At 65.5% G+C, this 26,662-nt stretch overlaps 32 non-coding genes across 32 annotated transcripts; all 32 read right to left on the bottom strand.

Moving 5' to 3' along the window:
- Positions 1-125: 125 nt before the first annotated feature.
- TRNAA-AGC (transfer RNA alanine (anticodon AGC)) lies at positions 126-198 on the bottom strand. The gene has a single exon. It is a non-coding gene; the product is annotated as a tRNA-Ala (tRNA).
- A 674-nt stretch (positions 199-872) lies between these two features.
- On the bottom strand, positions 873-961 carry TRNAY-GUA (transfer RNA tyrosine (anticodon GUA)). The gene is given in 2 exon segments: positions 873-908; positions 925-961. It is a non-coding gene; the product is annotated as a tRNA-Tyr (tRNA).
- Positions 962-1,676: 715 nt separating this feature from the next.
- TRNAA-AGC (transfer RNA alanine (anticodon AGC)) lies at positions 1,677-1,749 on the bottom strand. The gene has a single exon. It is a non-coding gene; the product is annotated as a tRNA-Ala (tRNA).
- Positions 1,750-2,423: 674 nt separating this feature from the next.
- TRNAY-GUA (transfer RNA tyrosine (anticodon GUA)) lies at positions 2,424-2,512 on the bottom strand. Its single transcript is given in 2 exon segments — positions 2,424-2,459; positions 2,476-2,512. It is a non-coding gene; the product is annotated as a tRNA-Tyr (tRNA).
- A 715-nt stretch (positions 2,513-3,227) lies between these two features.
- On the bottom strand, positions 3,228-3,300 carry TRNAA-AGC (transfer RNA alanine (anticodon AGC)). Its single transcript has one exon. It is a non-coding gene; the product is annotated as a tRNA-Ala (tRNA).
- Positions 3,301-3,974: 674 nt separating this feature from the next.
- On the bottom strand, positions 3,975-4,063 carry TRNAY-GUA (transfer RNA tyrosine (anticodon GUA)). The gene is given in 2 exon segments: positions 3,975-4,010; positions 4,027-4,063. It is a non-coding gene; the product is annotated as a tRNA-Tyr (tRNA).
- Positions 4,064-5,525: 1,462 nt separating this feature from the next.
- Positions 5,526-5,614, bottom strand: TRNAY-GUA (transfer RNA tyrosine (anticodon GUA)). Its single transcript is given in 2 exon segments — positions 5,526-5,561; positions 5,578-5,614. It is a non-coding gene; the product is annotated as a tRNA-Tyr (tRNA).
- Positions 5,615-6,329: 715 nt separating this feature from the next.
- TRNAA-AGC (transfer RNA alanine (anticodon AGC)) lies at positions 6,330-6,402 on the bottom strand. Its single transcript has one exon. It is a non-coding gene; the product is annotated as a tRNA-Ala (tRNA).
- Positions 6,403-7,076: 674 nt separating this feature from the next.
- Positions 7,077-7,165, bottom strand: TRNAY-GUA (transfer RNA tyrosine (anticodon GUA)). The gene is given in 2 exon segments: positions 7,077-7,112; positions 7,129-7,165. It is a non-coding gene; the product is annotated as a tRNA-Tyr (tRNA).
- Positions 7,166-7,880: 715 nt separating this feature from the next.
- TRNAA-AGC (transfer RNA alanine (anticodon AGC)) lies at positions 7,881-7,953 on the bottom strand. The gene has a single exon. It is a non-coding gene; the product is annotated as a tRNA-Ala (tRNA).
- A 674-nt stretch (positions 7,954-8,627) lies between these two features.
- Positions 8,628-8,716, bottom strand: TRNAY-GUA (transfer RNA tyrosine (anticodon GUA)). The gene is given in 2 exon segments: positions 8,628-8,663; positions 8,680-8,716. It is a non-coding gene; the product is annotated as a tRNA-Tyr (tRNA).
- A 1,462-nt stretch (positions 8,717-10,178) lies between these two features.
- Positions 10,179-10,267, bottom strand: TRNAY-GUA (transfer RNA tyrosine (anticodon GUA)). Its single transcript is given in 2 exon segments — positions 10,179-10,214; positions 10,231-10,267. It is a non-coding gene; the product is annotated as a tRNA-Tyr (tRNA).
- A 715-nt stretch (positions 10,268-10,982) lies between these two features.
- On the bottom strand, positions 10,983-11,055 carry TRNAA-AGC (transfer RNA alanine (anticodon AGC)). Its single transcript has one exon. It is a non-coding gene; the product is annotated as a tRNA-Ala (tRNA).
- Positions 11,056-11,729: 674 nt separating this feature from the next.
- TRNAY-GUA (transfer RNA tyrosine (anticodon GUA)) lies at positions 11,730-11,818 on the bottom strand. Its single transcript is given in 2 exon segments — positions 11,730-11,765; positions 11,782-11,818. It is a non-coding gene; the product is annotated as a tRNA-Tyr (tRNA).
- Positions 11,819-12,533: 715 nt separating this feature from the next.
- Positions 12,534-12,606, bottom strand: TRNAA-AGC (transfer RNA alanine (anticodon AGC)). Its single transcript has one exon. It is a non-coding gene; the product is annotated as a tRNA-Ala (tRNA).
- Positions 12,607-13,280: 674 nt separating this feature from the next.
- Positions 13,281-13,369, bottom strand: TRNAY-GUA (transfer RNA tyrosine (anticodon GUA)). Its single transcript is given in 2 exon segments — positions 13,281-13,316; positions 13,333-13,369. It is a non-coding gene; the product is annotated as a tRNA-Tyr (tRNA).
- Positions 13,370-14,084: 715 nt separating this feature from the next.
- On the bottom strand, positions 14,085-14,157 carry TRNAA-AGC (transfer RNA alanine (anticodon AGC)). Its single transcript has one exon. It is a non-coding gene; the product is annotated as a tRNA-Ala (tRNA).
- Positions 14,158-14,831: 674 nt separating this feature from the next.
- TRNAY-GUA (transfer RNA tyrosine (anticodon GUA)) lies at positions 14,832-14,920 on the bottom strand. Its single transcript is given in 2 exon segments — positions 14,832-14,867; positions 14,884-14,920. It is a non-coding gene; the product is annotated as a tRNA-Tyr (tRNA).
- Positions 14,921-15,635: 715 nt separating this feature from the next.
- On the bottom strand, positions 15,636-15,708 carry TRNAA-AGC (transfer RNA alanine (anticodon AGC)). Its single transcript has one exon. It is a non-coding gene; the product is annotated as a tRNA-Ala (tRNA).
- Positions 15,709-16,382: 674 nt separating this feature from the next.
- TRNAY-GUA (transfer RNA tyrosine (anticodon GUA)) lies at positions 16,383-16,471 on the bottom strand. Its single transcript is given in 2 exon segments — positions 16,383-16,418; positions 16,435-16,471. It is a non-coding gene; the product is annotated as a tRNA-Tyr (tRNA).
- A 715-nt stretch (positions 16,472-17,186) lies between these two features.
- On the bottom strand, positions 17,187-17,259 carry TRNAA-AGC (transfer RNA alanine (anticodon AGC)). Its single transcript has one exon. It is a non-coding gene; the product is annotated as a tRNA-Ala (tRNA).
- Positions 17,260-17,933: 674 nt separating this feature from the next.
- Positions 17,934-18,022, bottom strand: TRNAY-GUA (transfer RNA tyrosine (anticodon GUA)). The gene is given in 2 exon segments: positions 17,934-17,969; positions 17,986-18,022. It is a non-coding gene; the product is annotated as a tRNA-Tyr (tRNA).
- Positions 18,023-18,737: 715 nt separating this feature from the next.
- Positions 18,738-18,810, bottom strand: TRNAA-AGC (transfer RNA alanine (anticodon AGC)). The gene has a single exon. It is a non-coding gene; the product is annotated as a tRNA-Ala (tRNA).
- A 674-nt stretch (positions 18,811-19,484) lies between these two features.
- TRNAY-GUA (transfer RNA tyrosine (anticodon GUA)) lies at positions 19,485-19,573 on the bottom strand. Its single transcript is given in 2 exon segments — positions 19,485-19,520; positions 19,537-19,573. It is a non-coding gene; the product is annotated as a tRNA-Tyr (tRNA).
- A 715-nt stretch (positions 19,574-20,288) lies between these two features.
- TRNAA-AGC (transfer RNA alanine (anticodon AGC)) lies at positions 20,289-20,361 on the bottom strand. Its single transcript has one exon. It is a non-coding gene; the product is annotated as a tRNA-Ala (tRNA).
- Positions 20,362-21,839: 1,478 nt separating this feature from the next.
- TRNAA-AGC (transfer RNA alanine (anticodon AGC)) lies at positions 21,840-21,912 on the bottom strand. The gene has a single exon. It is a non-coding gene; the product is annotated as a tRNA-Ala (tRNA).
- Positions 21,913-22,586: 674 nt separating this feature from the next.
- Positions 22,587-22,675, bottom strand: TRNAY-GUA (transfer RNA tyrosine (anticodon GUA)). The gene is given in 2 exon segments: positions 22,587-22,622; positions 22,639-22,675. It is a non-coding gene; the product is annotated as a tRNA-Tyr (tRNA).
- A 715-nt stretch (positions 22,676-23,390) lies between these two features.
- On the bottom strand, positions 23,391-23,463 carry TRNAA-AGC (transfer RNA alanine (anticodon AGC)). The gene has a single exon. It is a non-coding gene; the product is annotated as a tRNA-Ala (tRNA).
- A 674-nt stretch (positions 23,464-24,137) lies between these two features.
- On the bottom strand, positions 24,138-24,226 carry TRNAY-GUA (transfer RNA tyrosine (anticodon GUA)). The gene is given in 2 exon segments: positions 24,138-24,173; positions 24,190-24,226. It is a non-coding gene; the product is annotated as a tRNA-Tyr (tRNA).
- Positions 24,227-24,941: 715 nt separating this feature from the next.
- TRNAA-AGC (transfer RNA alanine (anticodon AGC)) lies at positions 24,942-25,014 on the bottom strand. Its single transcript has one exon. It is a non-coding gene; the product is annotated as a tRNA-Ala (tRNA).
- A 674-nt stretch (positions 25,015-25,688) lies between these two features.
- On the bottom strand, positions 25,689-25,777 carry TRNAY-GUA (transfer RNA tyrosine (anticodon GUA)). The gene is given in 2 exon segments: positions 25,689-25,724; positions 25,741-25,777. It is a non-coding gene; the product is annotated as a tRNA-Tyr (tRNA).
- A 715-nt stretch (positions 25,778-26,492) lies between these two features.
- TRNAA-AGC (transfer RNA alanine (anticodon AGC)) lies at positions 26,493-26,565 on the bottom strand. The gene has a single exon. It is a non-coding gene; the product is annotated as a tRNA-Ala (tRNA).
- Positions 26,566-26,662: the final 97 nt, after the last annotated feature.

Raw genomic sequence — 26,662 nt, 5'->3', positions numbered from 1 at the left:
GAAGCAGCGCGGGCTGCTGTGGCCCTCTTTGCAGCCCAGGCACACTGCTGGCTCCGTGCAACTTCCACAGGCCCCGGCCGGAGGGCAAAGGGGCTGTTGGCCGTGTCAAGGGGAATGAAAAGCTTTGGAGAATGCGGGCATCGATCCCGCTGCCTCTCGCATGCTAAGCGAGCGCTCTACCACTTGAGCTAATTCCCCGGCCCACAGCTGGCCCCGTCCTTCCTCTCTCGCTGTCCCCCGTGCCCACCGCTGCCCCGCGCGGCCCTGCACGCAAAGCCTGGGCCTCCCAAGGCCTCGCGCTCAGCCCACTCGCTCACCTTCCCACTGCACATGCCTCGTGAGGAAAGCGGTGCTGAGGGCCAACTCTTTTGGCGGCCCTGAGCACAAACAGCCCCCCGCTGCTGCGGGTTTGTCCGCCTGGGCTCGGGCAGACCTTAGAGCGAGTGCAGCTGGTGGCGGCTGGTGGAAAGGAAGAGCTAGGCGAGGCCTCAGCGGGAGCCTGGCCCGCTTTTTTGCATGGGAGATGTTGTCAAGCGGAGCCTCTCGCCCTAGCTCCCCGCCTGAGCTACGCTGCAGCTGCCCGAGAGCCGTGCTCGTGCCTGGCCGCGTAAGGTGTTGATCTGGACGCTGGCCCTTGGAGTCAGCTACCCAGCCTGAGCTCGGACCCGCAACACCGCCGCGGACCTGCCTGGCAATGCCTGGAAGGTGGCGGAGCCTGGTAGGCTCTCCACACCGTGCGCCGCCAACGCCCCGCGAGCCCTGACGTGCTGCCAGCACTCCCCCGCCTGAGTTCACCAGTGCCTCCTCAGAGGGCACCTGCACACCTAAAAGGCAAGGGTGCAGCAGGGGCTGCCCAAGAGCCAAAAGGACACTCCTTCGAGCCGGAGTTGAACCAGCGACCTAAGGATGGCCGTGCAAGGGAGCCTACAGTCCTCCGCTCTACCAGCTGAGCTATCGAAGGAACAGCAGGGCTCTGGCCCAGCCCTGCCCCCATGGCACAGTCACCCGATAATTCGCCTCGCACCAGCCCTCAGCACCTCTCTAGTCCAACCTCCTGCTCCAAGCAGCCTCAGCTCGGAGATCACCCCACGTTGCTCAAGCTTTTCTCCCGGAGCCTCTTCCAAACCTCCAGCCTGCAAAGCCTCTCCTCCTGCCGGCCTGTCCTCGTGGGGAAAAGAGGCTCCCCGGATCCCGTTGCAACCCCCTTGCGTTTCCCTTTTCCTCGGCTGCCTCTTTCCCTCCAGCCGGGCGCCACCGCAAAGGCCTGCCTCTGTCTTCTCAGTAAGGGCCCCTACTGCCAGGCAGCTGCTTAGGTCCCCGCGGAGCCCTCCCTTCTCCAGGCTCGACAGGCCCCGTGCCCGCAGCCGCCTCTCCCTGATCTAGGCCTCCACCATCGTGGTGTCCGTCTGCGGCACTCGCCCCACTTCACCGATACCTTTCCTGTGCTGGGGGCCCCCAAAGCCGGACGCAGGGTGGTAGCTGCCCTCCTGGAAGTGCCGAGCCAAGGGGGCCAACGATCTCGTCCCTCGATGCACTGGCGGCGCTGCTCTCGAAGCAGCGCGGGCTGCTGTGGCCCTCTTTGCAGCCCAGGCACACTGCTGGCTCCGTGCAACTTCCACAGGCCCCGGCCGGAGGGCAAAGGGGCTGTTGGCCGTGTCAAGGGGAATGAAAAGCTTTGGAGAATGCGGGCATCGATCCCGCTGCCTCTCGCATGCTAAGCGAGCGCTCTACCACTTGAGCTAATTCCCCGGCCCACAGCTGGCCCCGTCCTTCCTCTCTCGCTGTCCCCCGTGCCCACCGCTGCCCCGCGCGGCCCTGCACGCAAAGCCTGGGCCTCCCAAGGCCTCGCGCTCAGCCCACTCGCTCACCTTCCCACTGCACATGCCTCGTGAGGAAAGCGGTGCTGAGGGCCAACTCTTTTGGCGGCCCTGAGCACAAACAGCCCCCCGCTGCTGCGGGTTTGTCCGCCTGGGCTCGGGCAGACCTTAGAGCGAGTGCAGCTGGTGGCGGCTGGTGGAAAGGAAGAGCTAGGCGAGGCCTCAGCGGGAGCCTGGCCCGCTTTTTTGCATGGGAGATGTTGTCAAGCGGAGCCTCTCGCCCTAGCTCCCCGCCTGAGCTACGCTGCAGCTGCCCGAGAGCCGTGCTCGTGCCTGGCCGCGTAAGGTGTTGATCTGGACGCTGGCCCTTGGAGTCAGCTACCCAGCCTGAGCTCGGACCCGCAACACCGCCGCGGACCTGCCTGGCAATGCCTGGAAGGTGGCGGAGCCTGGTAGGCTCTCCACACCGTGCGCCGCCAACGCCCCGCGAGCCCTGACGTGCTGCCAGCACTCCCCCGCCTGAGTTCACCAGTGCCTCCTCAGAGGGCACCTGCACACCTAAAAGGCAAGGGTGCAGCAGGGGCTGCCCAAGAGCCAAAAGGACACTCCTTCGAGCCGGAGTTGAACCAGCGACCTAAGGATGGCCGTGCAAGGGAGCCTACAGTCCTCCGCTCTACCAGCTGAGCTATCGAAGGAACAGCAGGGCTCTGGCCCAGCCCTGCCCCGATGGCACAGTCACCCGATAATTCGCCTCGCACCAGCCCTCAGCACCTCTCTAGTCCAACCTCCTGCTCCAAGCAGCCTCAGCTCGGAGATCACCCCACGTTGCTCAAGCTTTTCTCCCGGCGCCTCTTCCAAACCTCCAGCCTGCAAAGCCTCTCCTCCTGCCGGCCTGTCCTCGTGGGGAAAAGAGGCTCCCCGGATCCCGTTGCAACCCCCTTGCGTTTCCCTTTTCCTCGGCTGCCTCTTTCCCTCCAGCCGGGCGCCACCGCAAAGGCCTGCCTCTGTCTTCTCAGTAAGGGCCCCTACTGCCAGGCAGCTGCTTAGGTCCCCGCGGAGCCCTCCCTTCTCCAGGCTCGACAGGCCCCGTGCCCGCAGCCGCCTCTCCCTGATCTAGGCCTCCACCATCTTGGTGTCCGTCTGCGGCACTCGCCCCACTTCACCGATACCTTTCCTGTGCTGGGGGCCCCCAAAGCCGGACGCAGGGTGGTAGCTGCCCTCCTGGAAGTGCCGAGCCAAGGGGGCCAACGATCTCGTCCCTCGGTGCACTGGCGGTGCTGCTCTCGAAGCAGCGCGGGCTGCTGTGGCCCTCTTTGCAGCCCAGGCACACTGCTGGCTCCGTGCAACTTCCACAGGCCCCGGCCGGAGGGCAAAGGGGCTGTTGGCCGTGTCAAGGGGAATGAAAAGCTTTGGAGAATGCGGGCATCGATCCCGCTGCCTCTCGCATGCTAAGCGAGCGCTCTACCACTTGAGCTAATTCCCCGGCCCACAGCTGGCCCCGTCCTTCCTCTCTCGCTGTCCCCCGTGCCCACCGCTGCCCCGCGCGGCCCTGCACGCAAAGCCTGGGCCTCCCAAGGCCTCGCGCTCAGCCCACTCGCTCACCTTCCCACTGCACATGCCTCGTGAGGAAAGCGGTGCTGAGGGCCAACTCTTTTGGCGGCCCTGAGCACAAACAGCCCCCCGCTGCTGCGGGCTTGTCCGCCTGGGCTCGGGCAGACCTTAGAGCGAGTGCAGCTGGTGGCGGCTGGTGGAAAGGAAGAGCTAGGCGAGGCCTCAGCGGGAGCCTGGCCCGCTTTTTTGCATGGGAGATGTTGTCAAGCGGAGCCTCTCGCCCTAGCTCCCCACCTGAGCTACGCTGCAGCTGCCCGAGAGCCGTGCTCGTGCCTGGCCGCGTAAGGTGTTGATCTGGACGCTGGCCCTTGGAGTCAGCTACCCAGCCTGAGCTCGGACCCGCAACACCGCCGCGGACCTGCCTGGCAATGCCTGGAAGGTGGCGGAGCCTGGTAGGCTCTCCACACCGTGCGCCGCCAACGCCCCGCGAGCCCTGACGTGCTGCCAGCACTCCCCCGCCTGAGTTCACCAGTGCCTCCTCAGAGGGCACCTGCACACCTAAAAGGCAAGGGTGCAGCAGGGGCTGCCCAAGAGCCAAAAGGACACTCCTTCGAGCCGGAGTTGAACCAGCGACCTAAGGATGGCCGTGCAAGGGAGCCTACAGTCCTCCGCTCTACCAGCTGAGCTATCGAAGGAACAGCAGGGCTCTGGCCCAGCCCTGCCCCGATGGCACAGTCACCCGATAATTCGCCTCGCACCAGCCCTCAGCACCTCTCTAGTCCAACCTCCTGCTCCAAGCAGCCTCAGCTCGGAGATCACCCCACGTTGCTCAAGCTTTTCTCCCGGAGCCTCTTCCAAACCTCCAGCCTGCAAAGCCTCTCCTCCTGCCGGCCTGTCCTCGTGGGGAAAAGAGGTTCCCCGGATCCCGTTGCAACCCCCTTGCGTTTCCCTTTTCCTCGGCTGCCTCTTTCCCTCCAGCCGGGCGCCACCGCAAAGGCCTGCCTCTGTCTTCTCAGTAAGGGCCCCTACTGCCAGGCAGCTGCTTAGGTCCCCGCGGAGCCCTCCCTTCTCCAGGCTCGACAGGCCCCGTGCCCGCAGCCGCCTCTCCCTGATCTAGGCCTCCACCATCTTGGTGTCCGTCTGCGGCACTCGCCCCACTTCACCGATACCTTTCCTGTGCTGGGGGCCCCCAAAGCCGGACGCAGGGTGGTAGCTGCCCTCCTGGAAGTGCCGAGCCAAGGGGGCCAACGATCTCGTCCCTCGATGCACTGGCGGCGCTGCTCTCGAAGCAGCGCGGGCTGCTGTGGCCCTCTTTGCAGCCCAGGCACACTGCTGGCTCCGTGCAACTTCCACAGGCCCCGGCCGGAGGGCAAAGGGGCTGTTGGCCGTGTCAAGGGGAATGAAAAGCTTTGGAGAATGCGGGCATCGATCCCGCTGCCTCTCGCATGCTAAGCAAGCGCTCTACCACTTGAGCTAATTCCCCGGCCCACAGCTGGCCCCGTCCTTCCTCTCTCGCTGTCCCCCGTGCCCACCGCTGCCCCGCGCGGCCCTGCACGCAAAGCCTGGGCCTCCCAAGGCCTCGCGCTCAGCCCACTCGCTCACCTTCCCACTGCACATGCCTCGTGAGGAAAGCGGTGCTGAGGGCCAACTCTTTTGGCGGCCCTGAGCACAAACAGCCCCCCGCTGCTGCAGGTTTGTCCGCCTGGGCTCGGGCAGACCTTAGAGCGAGTGCAGCTGGTGGCGGCTGGTGGAAAGGAAGAGCTAGGCGAGGCCTCAGCGGGAGCCTGGCCCGCTTTTTTGCATGGGAGATGTTGTCAAGCGGAGCCTCTCGCCCTAGCTCCCCGCCTGAGCTACGCTGCAGCTGCCCGAGAGCCGTGCTCGTGCCTGGCCGCGTAAGGTGTTGATCTGGACGCTGGCCCTTGGAGTCAGCTACCCAGCCTGAGCTCGGACCCGCAACACCGCCGCGGACCTGCCTGGCAATGCCTGGAAGGTGGCGGAGCCTGGTAGGCTCTCCACACCGTGCGCCGCCAACGCCCCGCGAGCCCTGACGTGCTGCCAGCACTCCCCCGCCTGAGTTCACCAGTGCCTCCTCAGAGGGCACCTGCACACCTAAAAGGCAAGGGTGCAGCAGGGGCTGCCCAAGAGCCAAAAGGACACTCCTTCGAGCCGGAGTTGAACCAGCGACCTAAGGATGGCCGTGCAAGGGAGCCTACAGTCCTCCGCTCTACCAGCTGAGCTATCGAAGGAACAGCAGGGCTCTGGCCCAGCCCTGCCCCGATGGCACAGTCACCCGATAATTCGCCTCGCACCAGCCCTCAGCACCTCTCTAGTCCAACCTCCTGCTCCAAGCAGCCTCAGCTCGGAGATCACCCCACGTTGCTCAAGCTTTTCTCCCGGCACCTCTTCCAAACCTCCAGCCTGCAAAGCCTCTCCTCCTGCCGGCCTGTCCTCGTGGGGAAAAGAGGCTCCCCGGATCCCGTTGCAACCCCCTTGCGTTTCCCTTTTCCTCGGCTGCCTCTTTCCCTCCAGCCGGGCGCCACCGCAAAGGCCTGCCTCTGTCTTCTCAGTAAGGGCCCCTACTGCCAGGCAGCTGCTTAGGTCCCCGCGGAGCCCTCCCTTCTCCAGGCTCGACAGGCCCCGTGCCCGCAGCCGCCTCTCCCTGATCTAGGCCTCCACCATCTTGGTGTCCGTCTGCGGCACTCGCCCCACTTCACCGATACCTTTCCTGTGCTGGGGGCCCCCAAAGCCGGACGCAGGGTGGTAGCTGCCCTCCTGGAAGTGCCGAGCCAAGGGGGCCAACGATCTCGTCCCTCGGTGCACTGGCGGTGCTGCTCTCGAAGCAGCGCGGGCTGCTGTGGCCCTCTTTGCAGCCCAGGCACACTGCTGGCTCCGTGCAACTTCCACAGGCCCCGGCCGGAGGGCAAAGGGGCTGTTGGCCGTGTCAAGGGGAATGAAAAGCTTTGGAGAATGCGGGCATCGATCCCGCTGCCTCTCGCATGCTAAGCGAGCGCTCTACCACTTGAGCTAATTCCCCGGCCCACAGCTGGCCCCGTCCTTCCTCTCTCGCTGTCCCCCGTGCCCACCGCTGCCCCGCGCGGCCCTGCACGCAAAGCCTGGGCCTCCCAAGGCCTCGCGCTCAGCCCACTCGCTCACCTTCCCACTGCACATGCCTCGTGAGGAAAGCGGTGCTGAGGGCCAACTCTTTTGGCGGCCCTGAGCACAAACAGCCCCCCGCTGCTGCGGGCTTGTCCGCCTGGGCTCGGGCAGACCTTAGAGCGAGTGCAGCTGGTGGCGGCTGGTGGAAAGGAAGAGCTAGGCGAGGCCTCAGCGGGAGCCTGGCCCGCTTTTTTGCATGGGAGATGTTGTCAAGCGGAGCCTCTCGCCCTAGCTCCCCGCCTGAGCTACGCTGCAGCTGCCCGAGAGCCGTGCTCGTGCCTGGCCGCGTAAGGTGTTGATCTGGACGCTGGCCCTTGGAGTCAGCTACCCAGCCTGAGCTCGGACCCGCAACACCGCCGCGGACCTGCCTGGCAATGCCTGGAAGGTGGCGGAGCCTGGTAGGCTCTCCACACCGTGCGCCGCCAACGCCCCGCGAGCCCTGACGTGCTGCCAGCACTCCCCCGCCTGAGTTCACCAGTGCCTCCTCAGAGGGCACCTGCACACCTAAAAGGCAAGGGTGCAGCAGGGGCTGCCCAAGAGCCAAAAGGACACTCCTTCGAGCCGGAGTTGAACCAGCGACCTAAGGATGGCCGTGCAAGGGAGCCTACAGTCCTCCGCTCTACCAGCTGAGCTATCGAAGGAACAGCAGGGCTCTGGCCCAGCCCTGCCCCGATGGCACAGTCACCCGATAATTCGCCTCGCACCAGCCCTCAGCACCTCTCTAGTCCAACCTCCTGCTCCAAGCAGCCTCAGCTCGGAGATCACCCCACGTTGCTCAAGCTTTTCTCCCGGCGCCTCTTCCAAACCTCCAGCCTGCAAAGCCTCTCCTCCTGCCGGCCTGTCCTCGTGGGGAAAAGAGGCTCCCCGGATCCCGTTGCAACCCCCTTGCGTTTCCCTTTTCCTCGGCTGCCTCTTTCCCTCCAGCTGGGCGCCACCGCAAAGGCCTGCCTCTGTCTTCTCAGTAAGGGCCCCTACTGCCAGGCAGCTGCTTAGGTCCCCGCGGAGCCCTCCCTTCTCCAGGCTCGACAGGCCCCGTGCCCGCAGCCGCCTCTCCCTGATCTAGGCCTCCACCATCTTGGTGTCCGTCTGCGGCACTCGCCCCACTTCACCGATACCTTTCCTGTGCTGGGGGCTCCCAAAGCCGGACGCAGGGTGGTAGCTGCCCTCCTGGAAGTGCCGAGCCAAGGGGGCCAACGATCTCGTCCCTCGATGCACTGGCGGCGCTGCTCTCGAAGCAGCGCGGGCTGCTGTGGCCCTCTTTGCAGCCCAGGCACACTGCTGGCTCCGTGCAACTTCCACAGGCCCCGGCCGGAGGGCAAAGGGGCTGTTGGCCGTGTCAAGGGGAATGAAAAGCTTTGGAGAATGCGGGCATCGATCCCGCTGCCTCTCGCATGCTAAGCGAGCGCTCTACCACTTGAGCTAATTCCCCGGCCCACAGCTGGCCCCGTCCTTCCTCTCTCGCTGTCCCCCGTGCCCACCGCTGCCCCGCGCGGCCCTGCACGCAAAGCCTGGGCCTCCCAAGGCCTCGCGCTCAGCCCACTCGCTCACCTTCCCACTGCACATGCCTCGTGAGGAAAGCGGTGCTGAGGGCCAACTCTTTTGGCGGCCCTGAGCACAAACAGCCCCCCGCTGCTGCGGGCTTCTCCGCCTGGGCTCAGGCAGACCTTAGAGCGAGTGCAGCTGGTGGCGGCTGGTGGAAAGGAAGAGCTAGGCGAGGCCTCAGCGGGAGCCTGGCCCGCTTTTTTGCATGGGAGATGTTGTCAAGCAGAGCCTCTCGCCCTAGCTCCCCGCCTGAGCTACGCTGCAGCTGCCCGAGAGCCGTGCTCGTGCCTGGCCGCGTAAGGTGTTGATCTGGACGCTGGCCCTTGGAGTCAGCTACCCAGCCTGAGCTCGGACCCGCAACACCGCCGCGGACCTGCCTGGCAATGCCTGGAAGGTGGCGGAGCCTGGTAGGCTCTCCACACCGTGCGCCGCCAACGCCCCGCGAGCCCTGACGTGCTGCCAGCACTCCCCCGCCTGAGTTCACCAGTGCCTCCTCAGAGGGCACCTGCACACCTAAAAGGCAAGGGTGCAGCAGGGGCTGCCCAAGAGCCAAAAGGACACTCCTTCGAGCCGGAGTTGAACCAGCGACCTAAGGATGGCCGTGCAAGGGAGCCTACAGTCCTCCGCTCTACCAGCTGAGCTATCGAAGGAACAGCAGGGCTCTGGCCCAGCCCTGCCCCGATGGCACAGTCACCCGATAATTCGCCTCGCACCAGCCCTCAGCACCTCTCTAGTCCAACCTCCTGCTCCAAGCAGCCTCAGCTCGGAGATCACCCCACGTTGCTCAAGCTTTTCTCCCGGCGCCTCTTCCAAACCTCCAGCCTGCAAAGCCTCTCCTCCTGCCGGCCTGTCCTCGTGGGGAAAAGAGGTTCCCCGGATCCCGTTGCAACCCCCTTGCGTTTCCCTTTTCCTCGGCTGCCTCTTTCCCTCCAGCCGGGCGCCACCGCAAAGGCCTGCCTCTGTCTTCTCAGTAAGGGCCCCTACTGCCAGGCAGCTGCTTAGGTCCCCGCGGAGCCCTCCCTTCTTCAGGCTCGACAAGCCCCGTGCCCGCAGCCGCCTCTCCCTGATCTAGGCCTCCACCATCTTGGTGTCCGTCTGCGGCACTCGCCCCACTTCACCGATACCTTTCCTGTGCTGGGGGCCCCCAAAGCCGGACGCAGGGTGGTAGCTGCCCTCCTGGAAGTGCCGAGCCAAGGGGGCCAACGATCTCGTCCCTCGATGCACTGGCGGCGCTGCTCTCGAAGCAGCGCGGGCTGCTGTGGCCCTCTTTGCAGCCCAGGCACACTGCTGGCTCCGTGCAACTTCCACAGGCCCCGGCCGGAGGGCAAAGGGGCTGTTGGCCGTGTCAAGGGGAATGAAAAGCTTTGGAGAATGCGGGCATCGATCCCGCTGCCTCTCGCATGCTAAGCGAGTGCTCTACCACTTGAGCTAATTCCCCGGCCCACAGCTGGCCCCGTCCTTCCTCTCTCGCTGTCCCCCGTGCCCACCGCTGCCCCGCGCGGCCCTGCACGCAAAGCCTGGGCCTCCCAAGGCCTCGCGCTCAGCCCACTCGCTCACCTTCCCACTGCACATGCCTCGTGAGGAAAGCGGTGCTGAGGGCCAACTCTTTTGGCGGCCCTGAGCACAAACAGCCCCCCGCTGCTGCGGGTTTGTCCGCCTGGGCTCGGGCAGACCTTAGAGCGAGTGCAGCTGGTGGCGGCTGGTGGAAAGGAAGAGCTAGGCGAGGCCTCAGCGGGAGCCTGGCCCGCTTTTTTGCATGGGAGATGTTGTCAAGCGGAGCCTCTCGCCCTAGCTCCCCGCCTGAGCTACGCTGCCGCTGCCCGAGAGCCGTGCTCGTGCCTGGCCGCGTAAGGTGTTGATCTGGACGCTGGCCCTTGGAGTCAGCTACCCAGCCTGAGCTCGGACCCGCAACACCGCCGCGGACCTGCCTGGCAATGCCTGGAAGGTGGCGGAGCCTGGTAGGCTCTCCACACCGTGCGCCGCCAACGCCCCGCGAGCCCTGACGTGCTGCCAGCACTCCCCCGCCTGAGTTCACCAGTGCCTCCTCAGAGGGCACCTGCACACCTAAAAGGCAAGGGTGCAGCAGGGGCTGCCCAAGAGCCAAAAGGACACTCCTTCGAGCCGGAGTTGAACCAGCGACCTAAGGATGGCCGTGCAAGGGAGCCTACAGTCCTCCGCTCTACCAGCTGAGCTATCGAAGGAACAGCAGGGCTCTGGCCCAGCCCTGCCCCGATGGCACAGTCACCCGATAATTCGCCTCGCACCAGCCCTCAGCACCTCTCTAGTCCAACCTCCTGCTCCAAGCAGCCTCAGCTCGGAGATCACCCCACGTTGCTCAAGCTTTTCTCCCGGCGCCTCTTCCAAACCTCCAGCCTGCAAAGCCTCTCCTCCTGCCGGCCTGTCCTCGTGGGGAAAAGAGGCTCCCCGGATCCCGTTGCAACCCCCTTGCGTTTCCCTTTTCCTCGGCTGCCTCTTTCCCTCCAGCCGGGCGCCACCGCAAAGGCCTGCCTCTGTCTTCTCAGTAAGGGCCCCTACTGCCAGGCAGCTGCTTAGGTCCCCGCGGAGCCCTCCCTTCTCCAGGCTCGACAGGCCCCGTGCCCGCAGCCGCCTCTCCCTGATCTAGGCCTCCACCATCTTGGTGTCCGTCTGCGGCACTCGCCCCACTTCACCGATACCTTTCCTGTGCTGGGGGCCCCCAAAGCCGGACGCAGGGTGGTAGCTGCCCTCCTGGAAGTGCCGAGCCAAGGGGGCCAACGATCTCGTCCCTCGATGCACTGGCGGCGCTGCTCTCGAAGCAGCGCGGGCTGCTGTGGCCCTCTTTGCAGCCCAGGCACACTGCTGGCTCCGTGCAACTTCCACAGGCCCCGGCCGGAGGGCAAAGGGGCTGTTGGCCGTGTCAAGGGGAATGAAAAGCTTTGGAGAATGCGGGCATCGATCCCGCTGCCTCTCGCATGCTAAGCGAGCGCTCTACCACTTGAGCTAATTCCCCGGCCCACAGCTGGCCCCGTCCTTCCTCTCTCGCTGTCCCCCGTGCCCACCGCTGCCCCGCGCGGCCCTGCACGCAAAGCCTGGGCCTCCCAAGGCCTCGCGCTCAGCCCACTCGCTCACCTTCCCACTGCACATGCCTCGTGAGGAAAGCAGTGCTGAGGGCCAACTCTTTTGGCGGCCCTGAGCACAAACAGCCCCCCGCTGCTGCGGGTTTGTCCGCCTGGGCTCGGGCAGACCTTAGAGCGAGTGCAGCTGGTGGCGGCTGGTGGAAAGGAAGAGCTAGGCGAGGCCTCAGCGGGAGCCTGGCCCGCTTTTTTGCATGGGAGATGTTGTCAAGCGGAGCCTCTCGCCCTAGCTCCCCGCCTGAGCTACGCTGCAGCTGCCCGAGAGCCGTGCTCGTGCCTGGCCGCGTAAGGTGTTGATCTGGACGCTGGCCCTTGGAGTCAGCTACCCAGCCTGAGCTCGGACCCGCAACACCGCCGCGGACCTGCCTGGCAATGCCTGGAAGGTGGCGGAGCCTGGTAGGCTCTCCACACCGTGCGCCGCCAACGCCCCGCGAGCCCTGACGTGCTGCCAGCACTCCCCCGCCTGAGTTCACCAGTGCCTCCTCAGAGGGCACCTGCACACCTAAAAGGCAAGGGTGCAGCAGGGGCTGCCCAAGAGCCAAAAGGACACTCCTTCGAGCCGGAGTTGAACCAGCGACCTAAGGATGGCCGTGCAAGGGAGCCTACAGTCCTCCGCTCTACCAGCTGAGCTATCGAAGGAACAGCAGGGCTCTGGCCCAGCCCTGCCCCGATGGCACAGTCACCCGATAATTCGCCTCGCACCAGCCCTCAGCACCTCTCTAGTCCAACCTCCTGCTCCAAGCAGCCTCAGCTCGGAGATCACCCCACGTTGCTCAAGCTTTTCTCCCGGCGCCTCTTCCAAACCTCCAGCCTGCAAAGCCTCTCCTCCTGCCGGCCTGTCCTCGTGGGGAAAAGAGGCTCCCCGGATCCCGTTGCAACCCCCTTGCGTTTCCCTTTTCCTCGGCTGCCTCTTTCCCTCCAGCCGGGCGCCACCGCAAAGGCCTGCCTCTGTCTTCTCAGTAAGGGCCCCTACTGCCAGGCAGCTGCTTAGGTCCCCGCGGAGCCCTCCCTTCTCCAGGCTCGACAGGCCCCGTGCCCGCAGCCGCCTCTCCCTGATCTAGGCCTCCACCATCTTGGTGTCCGTCTGCGGCACTCGCCCCACTTCACCGATACCTTTCCTGTGCTGGGGGCCCCCAAAGCCGGACGCAGGGTGGTAGCTGCCCTCCTGGAAGTGCCGAGCCAAGGGGGCCAACGATCTCGTCCCTCGATGCACTGGCGGCGCTGCTCTCGAAGCAGCGCGGGCTGCTGTGGCCCTCTTTGCAGCCCAGGCACACTGCTGGCTCCGTGCAACTTCCACAGGCCCCGGCCGGAGGGCAAAGGGGCTGTTGGCCGTGTCAAGGGGAATGAAAAGCTTTGGAGAATGCGGGCATCGATCCCGCTGCCTCTCGCATGCTAAGCGAGCGCTCTACCACTTGAGCTAATTCCCCGGCCCACAGCTGGCCCCGTCCTTCCTCTCTCGCTGTCCCCCGTGCCCACCGCTGCCCCGCGCGGCCCTGCACGCAAAGCCTGGGCCTCCCAAGGCCTCGCGCTCAGCCCACTCGCTCACCTTCCCACTGCACATGCCTCGTGAGGAAAGCGGTGCTGAGGGCCAACTCTTTTGGCGGCCCTGAGCACAAACAGCCCCCCGCTGCTGCGGGCTTGTCCGCCTGGGCTCGGGCAGACCTTAGAGCGAGTGCAGCTGGTGGCGGCTGGTGGAAAGGAAGAGCTAGGCGAGGCCTCAGCGGGAGCCTGGCCCGCTTTTTTGCATGGGAGATGTTGTCAAGCGGAGCCTCTCGCCCTAGCTCCCCGCCTGAGCTACGCTGCAGCTGCCCGAGAGCCATGCTCGTGCCTGGCCGCGTAAGGTGTTGATCTGGACGCTGGCCCTTGGAGTCAGCTACCCAGCCTGAGCTCGGACCCGCAACACCGCCGCGGACCTGCCTGGCAATGCCTGGAAGGTGGCGGAGCCTGGTAGGCTCTCCACACCGTGCGCCGCCAACGCCCCGCGAGCCCTGACGTGCTGCCAGCACTCCCCCGCCTGAGTTCACCAGTGCCTCCTCAGAGGGCACCTGCACACCTAAAAGGCAAGGGTGCAGCAGGGGCTGCCCAAGAGCCAAAAGGACACTCCTTCGAGCCGGAGTTGAACCAGCGACCTAAGGATGGCCGTGCAAGGGAGCCTACAGTCCTCCGCTCTACCAGCTGAGCTATCGAAGGAACAGCAGGGCTCTGGCCCAGCCCTGCCCCGATGGCACAGTCACCCGATAATTCGCCTCGCACCAGCCCTCAGCACCTCTCTAGTCCAACCTCCTGCTCCAAGCAGCCTCAGCTCGGAGATCACCCCACGTTGCTCAAGCTTTTCTCCCGGCGCCTCTTCCAAACCTCCAGCCTGCAAAGCCTCTCCTCCTGCCGGCCTGTCCTCGTGGGGAAAAGAGGTTCCCCGGATCCCGTTGCAACCCCCTTGCGTTTCCCTTTTCCTCGGCTGCCTCTTTCCCTCCAGCCGGGCGCCACCGCAAAGGCCTGCCTCTGTCTTCTCAGTAAGGGCCCCTACTGCCAGGCAGCTGCTTAGGTCCCCGCGGAGCCCTCCCTTCTCCAGGCTCGACAGGCCCCGTGCCCGCAGCCGCCTCTCCCTGATCTAGGCCTCCACCATCGTGGTGTCCGTCTGCGGCACTCGCCCCACTTCACCGATACCTTTCCTGTGCTGGGGGCCCCCAAAGCCGGACGCAGGGTGGTAGCTGCCCTCCTGGAAGTGCCGAGCCAAGGGGGCCAACGATCTCGTCCCTCGATGCACTGGCGGCGCTGCTCTCGAAGCAGCGCGGGCTGCTGTGGCCCTCTTTGCAGCCCAGGCACACTGCTGGCTCCGTGCAACTTCCACAGGCCCCGGCCGGAGGGCAAAGGGGCTGTTGGCCGTGTCAAGGGGAATGAAAAGCTTTGGAGAATGCGGGCATCGATCCCGCTGCCTCTCGCATGCTAAGCGAGCGCTCTACCACTTGAGCTAATTCCCCGGCCCACAGCTGGCCCCGTCCTTCCTCTCTCGCTGTCCCCCGTGCCCACCGCTGCCCCGCGCGGCCCTGCACGCAAAGCCTGGGCCTCCCAAGGCCTCGCGCTCAGCCCACTCGCTCACCTTCCCACTGCACATGCCTCGTGAGGAAAGCGGTGCTGAGGGCCAACTCTTTTGGCGGCCCTGAGCACAAACAGCCCCCCGCTGCTGCGGGTTTGTCCTCCTGGGCTCGGGCAGACCTTAGAGCGAGTGCAGCTGGTGGCGGCTGGTGGAAAGGAAGAGCTAGGCGAGGCCTCAGCGGGAGCCTGGCCCGCTTTTTTGCATGGGAGATGTTGTCAAGCGGAGCCTCTCGCCCTAGCTCCCCGCCTGAGCTACGCTGCAGCTGCCCGAGAGCCGTGCTCGTGCCTGGCCGCGTAAGGTGTTGATCTGGACGCTGGCCCTTGGAGTCAGCTACCCAGCCTGAGCTCAGACCCGCAACACCGCCGCGGACCTGCCTGGCAATGCCTGGAAGGTGGCGGAGCCTGGTAGGCTCTCCACACCGTGCGCCGCCAACGCCCCGCGAGCCCTGACGTGCTGCCAGCACTCCCCCGCCTGAGTTCACCAGTGCCTCCTCAGAGGGCACCTGCACACCTAAAAGGCAAGGGTGCAGCAGGGGCTGCCCAAGAGCCAAAAGGACACTCCTTCGAGCCGGAGTTGAACCAGCGACCTAAGGATGGCCGTGCAAGGGAGCCTACAGTCCTCCGCTCTACCAGCTGAGCTATCGAAGGAACAGCAGGGCTCTGGCCCAGCCCTGCCCCGATGGCACAGTCACCCGATAATTCGCCTCGCACCAGCCCTCAGCACCTCTCTAGTCCAACCTCCTGCTCCAAGCAGCCTCAGCTCGGAGATCACCCCACGTTGCTCAAGCTTTTCTCCCGGCGCCTCTTCCAAACCTCCAGCCTGCAAAGCCTCTCCTCCTGCCGGCCTGTCCTCGTGGGGAAAAGAGGTTCCCCGGATCCCGTTGCAACCCCCTTGCGTTTCCCTTTTCCTCGGCTGCCTCTTTCCCTCCAGCCGGGCGCCACCGCAAAGGCCTGCCTCTGTCTTCTCAGTAAGGGCCCCTACTGCCAGGCAGCTGCTTAGGTCCCCGCGGAGCCCTCCCTTCTCCAGGCTCGACAGGCCCCGTGCCCGCAGCCGCCTCTCCCTGATCTAGGCCTCCACCATCGTGGTGTCCGTCTGCGGCACTCGCCCCACTTCACCGATACCTTTCCTGTGCTGGGGGCCCCCAAAGCCGGACGCAGGGTGGTAGCTGCCCTCCTGGAAGTGCCGAGCCAAGGGGGCCAACGATCTCGTCCCTCGATGCACTGGCGGCGCTGCTCTCGAAGCAGCGCGGGCTGCTGTGGCCCTCTTTGCAGCCCAGGCACACTGCTGGCTCCGTGCAACTTCCACAGGCCCCGGCCGGAGGGCAAAGGGGCTGTTGGCCGTGTCAAGGGGAATGAAAAGCTTTGGAGAATGCGGGCATCGATCCCGCTGCCTCTCGCATGCTAAGCGAGCGCTCTACCACTTGAGCTAATTCCCCGGCCCACAGCTGGCCCCGTCCTTCCTCTCTCGCTGTCCCCCGTGCCCACCGCTGCCCTGCGCGGCCCTGCACGCAAAGCCTGGGCCTCCCAAGGCCTCGCGCTCAGCCCACTCGCTCACCTTCCCACTGCACATGCCTCGTGAGGAAAGCGGTGCTGAGGGCCAACTCTTTTGGCGGCCCTGAGCACAAACAGCCCCCCGCTGCTGCGGGCTTGTCCGCCTGGGCTCGGGCAGACCTTAGAGCGAGTGCAGCTGGTGGCGGCTGGTGGAAAGGAAGAGCTAGGCGAGGCCTCAGCGGGAGCCTGGCCCGCTTTTTTGCATGGGAGATGTTGTCAAGCGGAGCCTCTCGCCCTAGCTCCCCGCCTGAGCTACGCTGCAGCTGCCCGAGAGCCGTGCTCGTGCCTGGCCGCGTAAGGTGTTGATCTGGACGCTGGCCCTTGGAGTCAGCTACCCAGCCTGAGCTCGGACCCGCAACACCGCCGCGGACCTGCCTGGCAATGCCTGGAAGGTGGCGGAGCCTGGTAGGCTCTCCACACCGTGCGCCGCCAACGCCCCGCGAGCCCTGACGTGCTGCCAGCACTCCCCCGCCTGAGTTCACCAGTGCCTCCTCAGAGGGCACCTGCACACCTAAAAGGCAAGGGTGCAGCAGGGGCTGCCCAAGAGCCAAAAGGACACTCCTTCGAGCCGGAGTTGAACCAGCGACCTAAGGATGGCCGTGCAAGGGAGCCTACAGTCCTCCGCTCTACCAGCTGAGCTATCGAAGGAACAGCAGGGCTCTGGCCCAGCCCTGCCCCGATGGCACAGTCACCCGATAATTCGCCTCGCACCAGCCCTCAGCACCTCTCTAGTCCAACCTCCTGCTCCAAGCAGCCTCAGCTCGGAGATCACCCCACGTTGCTCAAGCTTTTCTCCCGGCGCCTCTTCCAAACCTCCAGCCTGCAAAGCCTCTCCTCCTGCCGGCCTGTCCTCGTGGGGAAAAGAGGCTCCCCGGATCCCGTTGCAACCCCCTTGCGTTTCCCTTTTCCTCGGCTGCCTCTTTCCCTCCAGCCGGGCGCCACCGCAAAGGCCTGCCTCTGTCTTCTCAGTAAGGGCCCCTACTGCCAGGCAGCTGCTTAGGTCCCCGCGGAGCCCTCCCTTCTCCAGGCTCGACAGGCCCCGTGCCCGCAGCCGCCTCTCCCTGATCTAGGCCTCCACCATCTTGGTGTCCGTCTGCGGCACTCGCCCCACTTCACCGATACCTTTCCTGTGCTGGGGGCCCCCAAAGCCGGACGCAGGGTGGTAGCTGCCCTCCTGGAAGTGCCGAGCCAAGGGGGCCAACGATCTCGTCCCTCGATGCACTGGCGGCGCTGCTCTCGAAGCAGCGCGGGCTGCTGTGGCCCTCTTTGCAGCCCAGGCACACTGCTGGCTCCGTGCAACTTCCACAGGCCCCGGCCGGAGGGCAAAGGGGCTGTTGGCCGTGTCAAGGGGAATGAAAAGCTTTGGAGAATGCGGGCATCGATCCCGCTGCCTCTCGCATGCTAAGCGAGCGCTCTACCACTTGAGCTAATTCCCCGGCCCACAGCTGGCCCCGTCCTTCCTCTCTCGCTGTCCCCCGTGCCCACCGCTGCCCCGCGCGGCCCTGCACGCAAAGCCTGGGCCTCCCAAGGCCTCGCGCTCAGCCCACTCGCTCACCTTCCCACTGCACATGCCTCGTGAGGAAAGCGGTGCTGAGGGCCAACTCTTTTGGCGGCCCTGAGCACAAACAGCCCCCCGCTGCTGCGGGTTTGTCCTCCTGGGCTCGGGCAGACCTTAGAGCGAGTGCAGCTGGTGGCGGCTGGTGGAAAGGAAGAGCTAGGCGAGGCCTCAGCGGGAGCCTGGCCCGCTTTTTTGCATGGGAGATGTTGTCAAGCGGAGCCTCTCGCCCTAGCTCCCCGCCTGAGCTACGCTGCAGCTGCCCGAGAGCCGTGCTCGTGCCTGGCCGCGTAAGGTGTTGATCTGGACGCTGGCCCTTGGAGTCAGCTACCCAGCCTGAGCTCAGACCCGCAACACCGCCGCGGACCTGCCTGGCAATGCCTGGAAGGTGGCGGAGCCTGGTAGGCTCTCCACACCGTGCGCCGCCAACGCCCCGCGAGCCCTGACGTGCTGCCAGCACTCCCCCGCCTGAGTTCACCAGTGCCTCCTCAGAGGGCACCTGCACACCTAAAAGGCAAGGGTGCAGCAGGGGCTGCCCAAGAGCCAAAAGGACACTCCTTCGAGCCGGAGTTGAACCAGCGACCTAAGGATGGCCGTGCAAGGGAGCCTACAGTCCTCCGCTCTACCAGCTGAGCTATCGAAGGAACAGCAGGGCTCTGGCCCAGCCCTGCCCCGATGGCACAGTCACCCGATAATTCGCCTCGCACCAGCCCTCAGCACCTCTCTAGTCCAACCTCCTGCTCCAAGCAGCCTCAGCTCGGAGATCACCCCACGTTGCTCAAGCTTTTCTCCCGGCGCCTCTTCCAAACCTCCAGCCTGCAAAGCCTCTCCTCCTGCCGGCCTGTCCTCGTGGGGAAAAGAGGTTCCCCGGATCCCGTTGCAACCCCCTTGCGTTTCCCTTTTCCTCGGCTGCCTCTTTCCCTCCAGCCGGGCGCCACCGCAAAGGCCTGCCTCTGTCTTCTCAGTAAGGGCCCCTACTGCCAGGCAGCTGCTTAGGTCCCCGCGGAGCCCTCCCTTCTCCAGGCTCGACAGGCCCCGTGCCCGCAGCCGCCTCTCCCTGATCTAGGCCTCCACCATCGTGGTGTCCGTCTGCGGCACTCGCCCCACTTCACCGATACCTTTCCTGTGCTGGGGGCCCCCAAAGCCGGACGCAGGGTGGTAGCTGCCCTCCTGGAAGTGCCGAGCCAAGGGGGCCAACGATCTCGTCCCTCGATGCACTGGCGGCGCTGCTCTCGAAGCAGCGCGGGCTGCTGTGGCCCTCTTTGCAGCCCAGGCACACTGCTGGCTCCGTGCAACTTCCACAGGCCCCGGCCGGAGGGCAAAGGGGCTGTTGGCCGTGTCAAGGGGAATGAAAAGCTTTGGAGAATGCGGGCATCGATCCCGCTGCCTCTCGCATGCTAAGCGAGCGCTCTACCACTTGAGCTAATTCCCCGGCCCACAGCTGGCCCCGTCCTTCCTCTCTCGCTGTCCCCCGTGCCCACCGCTGCCCTGCGCGGCCCTGCACGCAAAGCCTGGGCCTCCCAAGGCCTCGCGCTCAGCCCACTCGCTCACCTTCCCACTGCACATGCCTCGTGAGGAAAGCGGTGCTGAGGGCCAACTCTTTTGGCGGCCCTGAGCACAAACAGCCCCCCGCTGCTGCGGGCTTGTCCGCCTGGGCTCGGGCAGACCTTAGAGCGAGTGCAGCTGGTGGCGGCTGGTGGAAAGGAAGAGCTAGGCGAGGCCTCAGCGGGAGCCTGGCCCGCTTTTTTGCATGGGAGATGTTGTCAAGCGGAGCCTCTCGCCCTAGCTCCCCGCCTGAGCTACGCTGCAGCTGCCCGAGAGCCGTGCTCGTGCCTGGCCGCGTAAGGTGTTGATCTGGACGCTGGCCCTTGGAGTCAGCTACCCAGCCTGAGCTCGGACCCGCAACACCGCCGCGGACCTGCCTGGCAATGCCTGGAAGGTGGCGGAGCCTGGTAGGCTCTCCACACCGTGCGCCGCCAACGCCCCGCGAGCCCTGACGTGCTGCCAGCACTCCCCCGCCTGAGTTCACCAGTGCCTCCTCAGAGGGCACCTGCACACCTAAAAGGCAAGGGTGCAGCAGGGGCTGCCCAAGAGCCAAAAGGACACTCCTTCGAGCCGGAGTTGAACCAGCGACCTAAGGATGGCCGTGCAAGGGAGCCTACAGTCCTCCGCTCTACCAGCTGAGCTATCGAAGGAACAGCAGGGCTCTGGCCCAGCCCTGCCCCGATGGCACAGTCACCCGATAATTCGCCTCGCACCAGCCCTCAGCACCTCTCTAGTCCAACCTCCTGCTCCAAGCAGCCTCAGCTCGGAGATCACCCCACGTTGCTCAAGCTTTTCTCCCGGCGCCTCTTCCAAACCTCCAGCCTGCAAAGCCTCTCCTCCTGCCGGCCTGTCCTCGTGGGGAAAAGAGGCTCCCCGGATCCCGTTGCAACCCCCTTGCGTTTCCCTTTTCCTCGGCTGCCTCTTTCCCTCCAGCCGGGCGCCACCGCAAAGGCCTGCCTCTGTCTTCTCAGTAAGGGCCCCTACTGCCAGGCAGCTGCTTAGGTCCCCGCGGAGCCCTCCCTTCTCCAGGCTCGACAGGCCCCGTGCCCGCAGCCGCCTCTCCCTGATCTAGGCCTCCACCATCTTGGTGTCCGTCTGCGGCACTCGCCCCACTTCACCGATACCTTTCCTGTGCTGGGGGCCCCCAAAGCCGGACGCAGGGTGGTAGCTGCCCTCCTGGAAGTGCCGAGCCAAGGGGGCCAACGATCTCGTCCCTCGATGCACTGGCGGCGCTGCTCTCGAAGCAGCGCGGGCTGCTGTGGCCCTCTTTGCAGCCCAGGCACACTGCTGGCTCCGTGCAACTTCCACAGGCCCCGGCCGGAGGGCAAAGGGGCTGTTGGCCGTGTCAAGGGGAATGAAAAGCTTTGGAGAATGCGGGCATCGATCCCGCTGCCTCTCGCATGCTAAGCGAGCGCTCTACCACTTGAGCTAATTCCCCGGCCCACAGCTGGCCCCGTCCTTCCTCTCTCGCTGTCCCCCGTGCCCACCGCTGCCCCGCGCGGCCCTGCACGCAAAGCCTGGGCCTCCCAAGGCCTCGCGCTCAGCCCACTCGCTCACCTTCCCACTGCACATGCCTCGTGAGGAAAGCGGTGCTGAGGGCCAACTCTTTTGGCGGCCCTGAGCACAAACAGCCCCCCGCTGCTGCGGGCTTGTCCGCCTGGGCTCGGGCAGACCTTAGAGCGAGTGCAGCTGGTGGCGGCTGGTGGAAAGGAAGAGCTAGGCGAGGCCTCAGCGGGAGCCTGGCCCGCTTTTTTGCATGGGAGATGTTGTCAAGCGGAGCCTCTCGCCCTAGCTCCCCGCCTGAGCTACGCTGCAGCTGCCCGAGAGCCGTGCTCGTGCCTGGCCGCGTAAGGTGTTGATCTGGACGCTGGCCCTTGGAGTCAGCTACCCAGCCTGAGCTCGGACCCGCAACACCGCCGCGGACCTGCCTGGCAATGCCTGGAAGGTGGCGGAGCCTGGTAGGCTCTCCACACCGTGCGCCGCCAACGCCCCGCGAGCCCTGACGTGCTGCCAGCACTCCCCCGCCTGAGTTCACCAGTGCCTCCTCAGAGGGCACCTGCACACCTAAAAGGCAAGGGTGCAGCAGGGGCTGCCCAAGAGCCAAAAGGACACTCCTTCGAGCCGGAGTTGAACCAGCGACCTAAGGATGGCCGTGCAAGGGAGCCTACAGTCCTCCACTCTACCAGCTGAGCTATCGAAGGAACAGCAGGGCTCTGGCCCAGCCCTGCCCCGATGGCACAGTCACCCGATAATTCGCCTCGCACCAGCCCTCAGCACCTCTCTAGTCCAACCTCCTGCTCCAAGCAGCCTCAGCTCGGAGATCACCCCACGTTGCTCAAGCTTTTCTCCCGGCGCCTCTTCCAAACCTCCAGCCTGCAAAGCCTCTCCTCCTGCCGGCCTGTCCTCGTGGGGAAAAGAGGTTCCCCGGATCCCGTTGCAACCCCCTTGCGTTTCCCTTTTCCTCGGCTGCCTCTTTCCCTCCAGCCGGGCGCCACCGCAAAGGCCTGCCTCTGTCTTCTCAGTAAGGGCCCCTACTGCCAGGCAGCTGCTTAGGTCCCCGCGGAGCCCTCCCTTCTCCAGGCTCGACAGGCCCCGTGCCCGCAGCCGCCTCTCCCTGATCTAGGCCTCCACCATCGTGGTGTCCGTCTGCGGCACTCGCCCCACTTCACCGATACCTTTCCTGTGCTGGGGGCCCCCAAAGCCGGACGCAGGGTGGTAGCTGCCCTCCTGGAAGTGCCGAGCCAAGGGGGCCAACGATCTCGTCCCTCGATGCACTGGCGGCGCTGCTCTCGAAGCAGCGCGGGCTGCTGTGGCCCTCTTTGCAGCCCAGGCACACTGCTGGCTCCGTGCAACTTCCACAGGCCCCGGCCGGAGGGCAAAGGGGCTGTTGGCCGTGTCAAGGGGAATGAAAAGCTTTGGAGAATGCGGGCATCGATCCCGCTGCCTCTCGCATGCTAAGCGAGCGCTCTACCACTTGAGCTAATTCCCCGGCCCACAGCTGGCCCCGTCCTTCCTCTCTCGCTGTCCCCCGTGCCCACCGCTGCCCCGCGCGGCCCTGCACGCAAAGCCTGGGCCTCCCAAGGCCTCGCGCTCAGCCCACTCGCTCACCTTCCCACTGCACATGCCTCGTGAGGAAAGCGGTGCTGAGGGCCAACTCTTTTGGCGGCCCTGAGCACAAACAGCCCCCCGTTGCTGCGGGCTTGTCCGCCTGGGCTCGGGCAGACCTTAGAGCGAGTGCAGCTGGTGGCGGCTGGTGGAAAGGAAGAGCTAGGCGAGGCCTCAGCGGGAGCCTGGCCCGCTTTTTTGCATGGGAGATGTTGTCAAGCGGAGCCTCTCGCCCTAGCTCCCCGCCTGAGCTACGCTGCAGCTGCCCGAGAGCCGTGCTCGTGCCTGGCCGCGTAAGGTGTTGATCTGGACGCTGGCCCTTGGAGTCAGCTACCCAGCCTGAGCTCGGACCCGCAACACCGCCGCGGACCTGCCTGGCAATGCCTGGAAGGTGGCGGAGCCTGGTAGGCTCTCCACACCGTGCGCCGCCAACGCCCCGCGAGCCCTGACGTGCTGCCAGCACTCCCCCGCCTGAGTTCACCAGTGCCTCCTCAGAGGGCACCTGCACACCTAAAAGGCAAGGGTGCAGCAGGGGCTGCCCAAGAGCCAAAAGGACACTCCTTCGAGCCGGAGTTGAACCAGCGACCTAAGGATGGCCGTGCAAGGGAGCCTACAGTCCTCCGCTCTACCAGCTGAGCTATCGAAGGAACAGCAGGGCTCTGGCCCAGCCCTGCCCCGATGGCACAGTCACCCGATAATTCGCCTCGCACCAGCCCTCAGCACCTCTCTAGTCCAACCTCCTGCTCCAAGCAGCCTCAGCTCGGAGATCACCCCACGTTGCTCAAGCTTTTCTCCCGGCGCCTCTTCCAAACCTCCAGCCTGCAAAGCCTCTCCTCCTGCCGGCCTGTCCTCGTGGGGAAAAGAGGCTCCCCGGATCCCGTTGCAACCCCCTTGCGTTTCCCTTTTCCTCGGCTGCCTCTTTCCCTCCAGCCGGGCGCCACCGCAAAGGCCTGCCTCTGTCTTCTCAGTAAGGGCCCCTACTGCCAGGCAGCTGCTTAGGTCCCCGCGGAGCCCTCCCTTCTCCAGGCTCGACAGGCCCCGTGCCCGCAGCCGCCTCTCCCTGATCTAGGCCTCCACCATCTTGGTGTCCGTCTGCGGCACTCGCCCCACTTCACCGATACCTTTCCTGTGCTGGGGGCCCCCAAAGCCGGACGCAGGGTGGTAGCTGCCCTCCTGGAAGTGCCGAGCCAAGGGGGCCAACGATCTCATCCCTCGGTGCACTGGCGGCGCTGCTCTCGAAGCAGCGCGGGCTGCTGTGGCCCTCTTTGCAGCCCAGGCACACTGCTGGCTCCGTGCAACTTCCACAGGCCCCGGCCGGAGGGCAAAGGGGCTGTTGGCCGTGTCAAGGGGAATGAAAAGCTTTGGAGAATGCGGGCATCGATCCCGCTGCCTCTCGCATGCTAAGCGAGCGCTCTACCACTTGAGCTAATTCCCCGGCCCACAGCTGGCCCCGTCCTTCCTCTCTCGCTGTCCCCCGTGCCCACCGCTGCCCCGCGCGGCCCTGCACGCAAAGCCTGGGCCTCCCAAGGCCTCGCGCTCAGCCCACTCGCTCACCTTCCCACTGCACATGCCTCGTGAGGAAAGCGGTGCTGAGGGCCAACTCTTTTGGCGGCCCTGAGCACAAACAGCCCCCCGCTGCTGCGGGTTTGTCCTCCTGGGCTCGGGCAGACCTTAGAGCGAGTGCAGCTGGTGGCGGCTGGTGGAAAGGAAGAGCTAGGCGAGGCCTCAGCGGGAGCCTGGCCCGCTTTTTTGCATGGGAGATGTTGTCAAGCGGAGCCTCTCGCCCTAGCTCCCCGCCTGAGCTACGCTGCAGCTGCCCGAGAGCCGTGCTCGTGCCTGGCCGCGTAAGGTGTTGATCTGGACGCTGGCCCTTGGAGTCAGCTACCCAGCCTGAGCTCGGACCCGCAACACCGCTGCGGACCTGCCTGGCAATGCCTGGAAGGTGGCGGAGCCTGGTAGGCTCTCCACACCGTGCGCCGCCAACGCCCCGCGAGCCCTGACGTGCTGCCAGCACTCCCCCGCCTGAGTTCACCAGTGCCTCCTCAGAGGGCACCTGCACACCTAAAAGGCAAGGGTGCAGCAGGGGCTGCCCAAGAGCCAAAAGGACACTCCTTCGAGCCGGAGTTGAACCAGCGACCTAAGGATGGCCGTGCAAGGGAGCCTACAGTCCTCCGCTCTACCAGCTGAGCTATCGAAGGAACAGCAGGGCTCTGGCCCAGCCCTGCCCCGATGGCACAGTCACCCGATAATTCGCCTCGCACCAGCCCTCAGCACCTCTCTAGTCCAACCTCCTGCTCCAAGCAGCCTCAGCTCGGAGATCACCCCACGTTGCTCAAGCTTTTCTCCCGGCGCCTCTTCCAAACCTCCAGCCTGCAAAGCCTCTCCTCCTGCCGGCCTGTCCTCGTGGGGAAAAGAGGCTCCCCGGATCCCGTTGCAACCCCCTTGCGTTTCCCTTTTCCTCGGCTGCCTCTTTCCCTCCAGCCGGGCGCCACCGCAAAGGCCTGCCTCTGTCTTCTCAGTAAGGGCCCCTACTGCCAGGCAGCTGCTTAGGTCCCCGCGGAGCCCTCCCTTCTCCAGGCTCGACAGGCCCCGTGCCCGCAGCCGCCTCTCCCTGATCTAGGCCTCCACCATCTTGGTGTCCGTCTGCGGCACTCGCCCCACTTCACCGATACCTTTCCTGTGCTGGGGGCCCCCAAAGCCGGACGCAGGGTGGTAGCTGCCCTCCTGGAAGTGCCGAGCCAAGGGGGCCAACGATCTCATCCCTCGGTGCACTGGCAGCGCTGCTCTCGAAGCAGCGCGGGCTGCTGTGGCCCTCTTTGCAGCCCAGGCACACTGCTGGCTCCGTGCAACTTCCACAGGCCCCGGCCGGAGGGCAAAGGGGCTGTTGGCCGTGTCAAGGGGAATGAAAAGCTTTGGAGAATGCGGGCATCGATCCCGCTGCCTCTCGCATGCTAAGCGAGCGCTCTACCACTTGAGCTAATTCCCCAGCCCACAGCTGGCCCCGTCCTTCCTCTCTCGCTGTCCCCCGTGCCCACCGCTGCCCCGCGCGGCCCTGCACGCAAAGCCTGGGCCTCCCAAGGCCTCGCGCTCAGCCCACTCGCTCACCTTCCCACTGCACATGCCTCGTGAGGAAAGCGGTGCTGAGGGCCAACTCTTTTGGCGGCCCTGAGCACAAACAGCCCCCCGCTGCTGCGGGCTTGTCCGCCTGGGCTCGGGCAGACCTTAGAGCGAGTGCAGCTGGTGGCGGCTGGTGGAAAGGAAGAGCTAGGCGAGGCCTCAGCGGGAGCCTGGCCCGCTTTTTTGCATGGGAGATGTTGTCAAGCGGAGCCTCTCGCCCTAGCTCCCCGCCTGAGCTACGCTGCAGCTGCCCGAGAGCCGTGCTCGTGCCTGGCCGCGTAAGGTGTTGATCTGGACGCTGGCCCTTGGAGTCAGCTACCCAGCCTGAGCTCGGACCCGCAACACCGCCGCGGACCTGCCTGGCAATGCCTGGAAGGTGGCGGAGCCTGGTAGGCTCTCCACACCGTGCGCCGCCAACGCCCCGCGAGCCCTGACGTGCTGCCAGCACTCCCCCGCCTGAGTTCACCAGTGCCTCCTCAGAGGGCACCTGCACACCTAAAAGGCAAGGGTGCAGCAGGGGCTGCCCAAGAGCCAAAAGGACACTCCTTCGAGCCGGAGTTGAACCAGCGACCTAAGGATGGCCGTGCAAGGGAGCCTACAGTCCTCCGCTCTACCAGCTGAGCTATCGAAGGAACAGCAGGGCTCTGGCCCAGCCCTGCCCCGATGGCACAGTCACCCGATAATTCGCCTCGCACCAGCCCTCAGCACCTCTCTAGTCCAACCTCCTGCTCCAAGCAGCCTCAGCTCGGAGATCACCCCACGTTGCTCAAGCTTTTCTCCCGGCGCCTCTTCCAAACCTCCAGCCTGCAAAGCCTCTCCTCCTGCCGGCCTGTCCTCGTGGGGAAAAGAGGCTCCCCGGATCCCGTTGCAACCCCCTTGCGTTTCCCTTTTCCTCGGCTGCCTCTTTCCCTCCAGCCGGGCGCCACCGCAAAGGCCTGCCTCTGTCTTCTCAGTAAGGGCCCCTACTGCCAGGCAGCTGCTTAGGTCCCCGCGGAGCCCTCCCTTCTCCAGGCTCGACAGGCCCCGTGCCCGCAGCCGCCTCTCCCTGATCTAGGCCTCCACCATCTTGGTGTCCGTCTGCGGCACTCGCCCCACTTCACCGATACCTTTCCTGTGCTGGGGGCCCCCAAAGCCGGACGCAGGGTGGTAGCTGCCCTCCTGGAAGTGCCGAGCCAAGGGGGCCAACGATCTCATCCCTCGGTGCACTGGCAGCGCTGCTCTCGAAGCAGCGCGGGCTGCTGTGGCCCTCTTTGCAGCCCAGGCACACTGCTGGCTCCGTGCAACTTCCACAGGCCCCGGCCGGAGGGCAAAGGGGCTGTTGGCCGTGTCAAGGGGAATGAAAAGCTTTGGAGAATGCGGGCATCGATCCCGCTGCCTCTCGCATGCTAAGCGAGCGCTCTACCACTTGAGCTAATTCCCCAGCCCACAGCTGGCCCCGTCCTTCCTCTCTCGCTGTCCCCCGTGCCCACCGCTGCCCCGCGCGGCCCTGCACGCAAAGCCTGGGCCTCCCAAGGCCT

Source organism: Struthio camelus, chromosome 2 (assembly GCF_040807025.1).
Source record: "Struthio camelus isolate bStrCam1 chromosome 2, bStrCam1.hap1, whole genome shotgun sequence".
Taxonomy (NCBI): domain Eukaryota; kingdom Metazoa; phylum Chordata; class Aves; order Struthioniformes; family Struthionidae; genus Struthio; species Struthio camelus.
The sequence above is the reverse complement of the archived record's forward strand: the minus strand, read 5'-3'. Positions and strand labels throughout refer to the sequence as shown.